Source organism: Cyprinus carpio, chromosome A9 (genome assembly GCF_018340385.1).
Source record: "Cyprinus carpio isolate SPL01 chromosome A9, ASM1834038v1, whole genome shotgun sequence".
Classification (NCBI taxonomy): Eukaryota; Metazoa; Chordata; class Actinopteri; order Cypriniformes; family Cyprinidae; genus Cyprinus; species Cyprinus carpio.
In genome coordinates, this window is record NC_056580.1 from 3,587,233 (window position 1) to 3,595,413 (window position 8,181).

The window sequence follows — 8,181 nt, forward strand, 5'->3', positions numbered from 1 at the left end:
GATGTGTATCTGAGGCTATTTATACTTTTGAGGCAGCTCATCCAAGCACATTTTAGAGTCTCAACCGATCGGATTTTAGTGTATCAGGTTTATTGCAGTTCAGCATAACTCACACTGTATGATATGAGACAACAACAGCAGCAGCGCTTGGGTCGCTCCAGGTTGAGCCGTTCCACTGGCCAGAATCCTGCCTTACCTGCAGCGCCAAAACAAGTACTGAGAGAGAAAAGGAAATATAAGCACATGTGAGAGGACACATGAAAGCCCCACATGGATTGAGTTGAGCCTAGAGGGGAGTGCGTAGGAGTGATGGATTATCACTGGTCAGCTCTTCGACACAGCACTGTATGATCAGTGTGGGAAGAATTTCAACAACAACGAAGGACGGGTGTGTGCTGGGCCTCTGGACACACCAGCCATGCAAGGGTTACATCTTAATAAACCTCGCAAAACTGTGTTAAAATCAGAATCCACTTCACACACAAATCGAACACTAGTTTGTCTTGTGGAATCAACAGAGAGGTACTAAACACTCGCTCTCTCATCACACACACAACCACACACACCCAGCCAGTGAGGCCTCTCTACGTGTGATCTGCTTTTGAATGGGCTTTATGTAGAATCCAACCCACACCTGTGGACGTAGCGCACACCAGGCAGAGGATGCGTACGACTGAACACACAAGATCTTTAAAACAAGCCCGAACAACACACCATCAGCTTACAGTCATTTTGTTTGGATAAAAACATGCTGCAAAATTTCAGGAAAACTATAGACACATTTAAACAACAACCATTGTGTGTCTGTTGTGTGTGTATGTGTGTGTGTGTGTGTGTGTGTGTGTGTGTGTGTGTGTTAAGATTACTGAGCTCCTACAGCAGCAAAAAAATCACTTGTTTAATTATAAGTGTCAGATGGTCAAATGGTCATAAAAAATTAATTATGACTGTAAAAAGAGGACCTTAAGGAAAAAGCTCACTGACTACAATCTTTCTGCTGACGGCTCTGGGACTCCAGGCCAAAGTAATCCCCCTCAATAAGTCTCAGATGCGAGCAGACCGTCTCGAACAGACCCGGCCCCCGATGCTCGATGCTGTAAACAACAAAACACACAGATGATTTAATAAATGTTCAAGTTAGAGCCAGTTAAGCTTGATGATAAAGACTTTTTTGCTTTTGAATCTAAGGTTCTGCCAAATACAAAATATTGCATGTTTGCCTGTAAATATCATCTCAGGTGCCCTTTTTAGGATAAGCCATAACCCTTAAAATGAAAGTACACTTTAACATGCCTTTAAAAAGAGTGTTATTACAGAAAATAATATACGTTAAAAGGAATATACTTAACGTCGTGAACTGAATTTAATGTTTTTGGACATTTATCGTTGTTATGTACCCTAGTAGTAAAAAAGGAATCTATTTAAAATACATTTATTTCAATACTAGGTATAGTTCAAAGCCAGTAGCATAGTTACTGACATATTGCTCAAGACCTTTACTGATCAACAAATAATTATAATTAACTTTATTTGGAGTACATCACTTGTGCACCACTGGCACATGTGCTTAATATTAAGAGCCGAAATGTGGTTTTGAAATGTGTCACTACTTGATGACGAATACTGGTATTCACCAGGATCATTTGAATCGATCATCTCATATCAGTAACTTGGTAAATGGTAGATCAGGGTCTTGTACCTAAAGCGGTAGCTTGCAATGCTTCCACTTTAGCACGGGATCAAATACAACTTCAGTAGATATATTATATATTATATTTATATATATAATATATATAATTTCATAGGAACTTTACGTCTGTGCTATACGACAAAATGTTGTTAGTGTAGTGCTGATGTACTGAAAAGACAATTTGTGGTAAATTACAATATAAATTTAGGTCAGTCTGTTGAAACTTGCCTGTCATGTATTTAAAAATAGATTTATAACGAACCAAATTTGTAATAAAGTCGCGATTGTGATAATCCACGGTTTAAATATATGACACTAAATGTAATACTAAAATTATAAATCAGTACTTCACAGGTGTATTTAGTGTGTTAGTCAACACCTCAAATACGTGTACTGATAATGAATGACAAAAATGTGATTTCAAATTATACTTACGTAAAACTTTTAATTGACATTATTACCAAGTGCAACTTTTTAAAAGTATAATTACATGTGTTAAAAACAGTCATGAGTGAATTCTCTATACCCACACAAGTGTTGTTTTTTAATTCACATCACTATTATTTATCTGCAAGTACTGTTTTTTTAATACACTTTAAGATTTGAAGTCACACTCAGGGCCCATCAAACCAATAAGCAGAACTTCTCTTTTATTAGGGGGAAAAGTAAGGACACAGCTAAGAATTATTACACCATGTCAAACAGAGCAAGTTGTGAATGTTTCTCCAGGCTAGAACAAATAGCGATGATGAATGAAGCGTATAATAGCGCAACGGCTAGAATTTTGGACAATGTGATTGGTGGGCCTATGTAGTGCAACTCGAGAAATAAACAAACAGATGAACACCAACGTGTCTTGTTGCTCATCGCAGTTATTTAGGACAAAAAACTTCTGCCCAAATAGAATGGAGAGATTTATGCGTGGGGAAGCTGTACTTTTTCTAAACGCGCAGATGACCAACCCTCTTTACTGGCATCATCAGCTGAGATGACTGCTCCGCCCCCTCGCGAGGAAACCCAAGTGTGAGTAAACCTCCCAGCCAGACAGTAGGATCTGAAAACATTCATCCCAATGAACATTCCATCGGTTCCCATGGGAAGACGCAATCATATCCAGGGGGGCAGATTAGTAACTCATCATCTCAGACCCATAATATAGAAAGAGACAGAGAGAGACAGGTCACATTAGGAAAAATCACAAGAGAAAGCCCTCGAAGAGAGATGAAATGAAAGAGCAAGTGAGGGTGGGAAAAAAAGAGATAGTTCTTAAATAGATGGATATTATTATTCAGTTCAGTGTAGTAAAAATGACACGTACAAAAATGCAATAATGAAACATATGTGACAATGGGAAGTATTATCAGGTCTGTGCCTGCTACAACGTATCGCTTAAAGAGCACATGAAATGGGTTCCCTTGTGAAAGGAAGTACACTTCAGCATACTTTAAAACGGCTAGTGTAAATAATATACTGGGAAAAGAAAGAATGATCCCATTATATTAGTTCACATGAGGCCAAGTCACTACTAGAGGTCACAAGACAACAGCAAGGGGAGAAGAAAAATGCCCAGGGATCTCTATCTCTCTCTCTCTCTCTGTGTGGTGTGTGTGTGTGTGTGTCTATCATTAGCATCACGCTGTTAGCATCATATCTCCCCATTATTAAAATAATTGTACCTTAATGCAACCATAAATTATAATGCCTCTGCACCTTTCAGCAACTTATGAACTCAAGTAAGGTGTCGTTATGATTTGCATGTCATTAGAAGACTGCCTAAATATGAATGTTACAATCATTTTATAGTAAACAAAAATTTCATAAACTTTTTTAGATACTTAATTCAGCTAGGATGCATTGAGTTGATCAGAAGGTACAGAAAAGACATTTACTCGCTACAAAAGTTTTCTGAGTTCCAATAAACGATTCTATTCATCAAAGAAATCTGGAAAATAATATAAATGCATCGTGGTTTCCAAGGGGAAAAAAAAATAGCTAAGCAGCACAACTGTTTTCAACATTGTAATAATCAGAAATGTTTCTTGATTTCTTGAAAGTGATTTCTGAAGGATCATGTGACATTACCTATAGAATTTCTCTTGTTTTGATTTTATTTAATTCTCTAACCCACAGATCTGTGTAGCAGCATGACTTTGTGAAAATTTAACTACTCTTCTGAAAGAAATAGCATAGACCTCTCCATGGCTAGTGTTTGCATATTTTATTTAATTCTCTAACCCACAGATCTGTGTAGCTTAATAGTGTTAAATGCTACTGTTTTTGATAACGTTTCTAACAGATAATATCATGATCATGTTTAAGTGCCAGCAATCAGTGTTGCCAGATATTGCTATGAAAACAAATAAAAACAGTAATTTTATATATATATATATATATATATATATTAATAATATCAGTATATAATATATATATATATAATATATATATATATATATAATGGCGGGAGGAGCAAACGACAGACACAGTGGGTGTGGCGTCAGGCCTCGGAGGCTTTTATTAACAAAAAGATAACCAAAAGAGGAAATAAAAATGTCCAAAGGGGAAGAGTGTCCAAAATAAACAGGGAATGGTGTCCTCGTCGTGCTGCAGGGTATGTGAAGGGCAGGTAGTGTTCAGGAAGGAAGGGTCCAGCTAAGGGGTGGCCGCACTCCAGTCAGGGGCGCAAGGGGCAGCGGTTTCTTCCAGCGGCTGCATCCATCTCGCTGGCCGCGGTGATTGAAGGGATAAGACAGCTCAGCATCTTGGCCCGACGGCCGTGTAACAGGTGCGATTCTTGTCCGGACCGTGGGTCCGGCAGCTCACGTCCCTCTACGCACCCTTCCTGGACCCACCAGGACACCAGCATGCATGCACGAGGAAGAGACCGGTCTCCCCAGGAAAGGCTCGCTCAGCATTTAAACAGCGGCGGTGATGAGGCTCCATTTGCGTCAGGTATGCCTCATCACACGCCGCCAGCCCTGGCTCTTCCAGCGCCCCTCCTCTCTCACACACCCACTCCTGTCGGGAGCCTGGTGAAGGGCGGCTATAATTATTTCAGATCCTTTGTAAATAAAATAAGTTAAATATACAGTATCCCACCTTGTTAACTTTCTAAAGTGTCAAATTAAGTGGAAAAGACAAGTCCAAAGACGCATATATTAGCTGGATCTGGCAACACAGCAGATGTTTCCCTCACTCACAACTGTCTCAAGCTCTGCTCTCTCTGTCAGCGTCTCGCAGTGATCGTTTTCATTCAGCGGACGCTTTTTGCAAACTGTCTAAACATGCAGACACTCATTTGAGGAGTTTTAAATAGCAAATTTGTCAAAAATTTACAGAGGTGACCTCATAGCTGGTCACTCTTCTAAACATATCACGTGGTCTTGCTCTTATCACACCGTATTTAGAATACAGCTGTCAAGCTCTACTGAAATCTTATCTCACCCCCTCATATCCCCAGTTTCTTTCAACTCAAGGGAGAAAATGCAATATCAGATTGTATCATATCTCTTTTTTAATCTTTCAGATTCGGATCTGATCTAATGGTTTTCTTAAAGTGCTATTTATCTGGTTGTTGGCAATAGGGTTCTGAGGATGATGGGCCTTGAAGATGAAATTGAATATAATGCAACCTACTATTTACTGTCTTCAGGTGGGATGAGCTCTACAACAGCAGTTGCATTAGCCCAGTATATTGACTAGCATTCACAGAGATTCCCTCTCTTACACAGAATCAATTTAGAACCACCGAACAGCCTCTTGATGGGTGTGGGGAAAGGTGCCAGTTTGGTAATGTGTTATATTGTCATAGAACAAATTAAATAAACTCTAAAAATTTAAATAATGACAAAATATAAACATATATCTTTTTTATGGCAAATCTAAAAATTTAAATGTTTGATATCTTATATTCTGTTGTCTTTTTTATTAAATATAACAGTTTATTTATAAAAAAAATTATCAGAACATTTAAAACTGATTGGAGTTTTAAATATTCTCACATATATACTACCATTTAAAAGTTTGGGGTCAGTAAGTTTGGGGGATTTCAGGTCCTTCTCAAAAATTAGCATATTGTGAAAAAGTTCATTATTTTCCATAATGATAAAAATTAAACTTTCATATATTTTAGATTCATTGCACACCAACTGAAATATTTCAGGTCTTTTATTGTTTTAATACTGATGATTTTGGCATACAGCTCATGAAAACCCAAAATTCCTATCTCAAAAAAAATTTAGCATATCATGAAAAGGTTCTCTAAACGAGCTATTAACCTAATCATCTGAATCAACTAATTAACTCTAAACACCTGCAAAAGATTCCTGAGGCTTTTAAAAACTCCCAGCCTGGTTCATTACTCAAAAACCGCAATCATGGGTAAGACTGCCAACCTGACTGCTGTCCAGAAGGCCATCATTGACACCCTCAAGCGAGAGGGTAAGACACAGAAAGAAATTTCTGAACGAATAGGCTGTTCCCAGAGTGCTGTATCAAGGCACCTCAGTGGGAAATGTCTGTGGGAAGGAAAAAGTGTGGCAAAAAAACGCTGCACAACGACGAGAAGAGGTGACCGGACCCTGAGGAAGATTGTGGGAGAAGGACCGATTCCAGACCTGGTGGACCTGCGGAAGCAGTGGGACTGAGTCTGGAGTAGAAACATCCAGAGCCACCGTGCACAGGCGTGTGCTTTTGAACCAGAAACAGCGGCAGAAGCGCCTGACCTGGGCCTCCAGAAAAGCAGCAGCAGCACTGGACTGTTGCTCAGTGGTCCAAAGTACTTTTTTTCGGATGAAAGCAAATTTTGCATGTCATTCGGAAATCAAGGTGCCAGAGTCTGGAGGAAGACTGGGGAGAAAGAAATGCCAAAATGCCTGAAGTCCAGTGTCAAGTACCGTCAGTAGTGATGGTCTGGGGTGCCATGTCAGCTGCTGGTGTTGGTCCACCTGTGTTTTATCAAGGGCAGGGTCAATGCAGCTAGCTATCAGGAGATTTTGGAGCACTTCATGCTTCCATCTGCTGAAAAGCTTTTTATGGAGAGATGATAGATTTCGTTTTTCAGCACGACCTGGCACCTGTACTGCTCACAGTGCCAAAACCCACTGGTAAATGGTTTACTGACCATGGTATTACTGTGCTCAATTGGCCTGCCAACTCTCCTGACCTGAACCCCATACGAGAATCTGTGGGATATTGTGAAGAGAAAGTTGAGATATGCAAGACCCAACATTCTGGATGGGTTAAGGAAGGCCTATCCAATCCTGGGCCTCCATAACGACCTCAGCAGTGGCCACAGGCTGATTGCCTCCATGCCACGCCGCATTGAAGCAGCTCATTTTTCTGCAAAGGATTCCCGACCAAGTTATTGAGTGCATACGGAACATAATTATTTGAAGGTTGACTTTTTTTGTAGTTATTAAAAAACACTTTCTTTTAGTGGTCGGGATGAAATATGGTAATTTTTTAAGATAGGAATTTTGGGTATTCATGAGCTGTATGTATTGAAAAGTTAATTTTATCATTACATTAGCAAAAATAATGAAAATTTTTCACAATATGCTAATTTTTTGCGATGGACGTATATTAAACCAGTACCAGTTATGTTTTAAATTGTAGTATTATTTCACAGTGTTGCCTTTTATGTATTGATCAAATTAACTGCAGCCTTGGGTGGTATACGAGACTTCTTCAAAAACAAGTAAAAAAAATCCTTAAGACAACAAAATTGGAGAGTTGTCTTGTAAGTACTGCGTCTCTAGAAAATTCCAGAAAAGTCACCAAACGAACCGTAACTGTGTTCATATGAAATTATCAAATATCAAATTTTCTGATCGCAACTGGCACTTCAAACTTCACCAGAAAACATCATTTACACCTCACGTTCGACATCATGTTATATTAATATGAGCCCAAATGTGCCCACAGGGAAGTAACACCACCAGTAAATTTGGCCTTCTGGGGACTTTTTCTCTCTCTTTTTTTTTTTTTGGTCCCAATTAGGAAACAAGCTTATAAATCAACAGAACGAAGTTGTTGAAAATGTAAAAAGGCAGAAGGTTGTGTGAGAGGGGCCCCGGTTTAGATGTCTACTACAGCTACATTACATCTATGAATGGGCCATAATAAACATGGAACACAAATGTGTGTGTTGTGTGTGGAGTATGTCGTGTTTGGCGAAACGCAAAGCAGCTGAAACCCAGCCAAACAAACCTTAGGACAAGTACTCTCGCTCTCTGTGGTCACAGTTCTGCAATTGTTGCAGGTTACAACGAAAAACAATAACATATAATTTTAGATTTGGTTTGCAACAGGCATGCTCTATATGTTTCAACAGATGCTATTAACACCTTCATGAAACCTTTCACAATTCCTTCACAAATCGGGTTCTCACTAAACTACACCTACAGCTAATTACAACAGCTCATACAAAATTATTTATAACTCACATCATGTCAGTAGATTAACTGCAGAATTTATGTTATGGAAAGACAATA